Consider the following 349-nt stretch of genomic DNA (forward strand, 5'->3'; position numbering starts at 1 on the left):
AATAAATCCGAAACTCACAAACAAAACAGAAATCAAAACCAATACTTGTGTTGATCTAGATTCCGTAATTGCTGTATATAAAAAAAAAAAAAACCGAACAAATGTCCATTTTTCGTCCAAATCCGAGTGAATCCTTTCCCCTCCTCTCTCGTCAACCCTACTCTTTCCCTATTCGAAACTCGAGACGGCGCACGCAGGTGATCTCAGAGGCGCAAAACGCGGAAAAATCAGCACGGTGGGCGGGTCAACTCCGCACCCACCCGTCCCCTTATATGTCGATGAGAGCCGTGCTCGACTTAAGCACCACTGGCTGAAGCCTTATGAGCCAAAGTGTTCCGTGTGCAAAGCG

This window comes from Stegodyphus dumicola, chromosome 2 (assembly GCF_044657685.1).
Source record: "Stegodyphus dumicola isolate Sdum_Otavi_A_Nest chromosome 2, ASM4465768v1".
NCBI lineage: Eukaryota > Metazoa > Arthropoda > Arachnida > Araneae > Eresidae > Stegodyphus > Stegodyphus dumicola.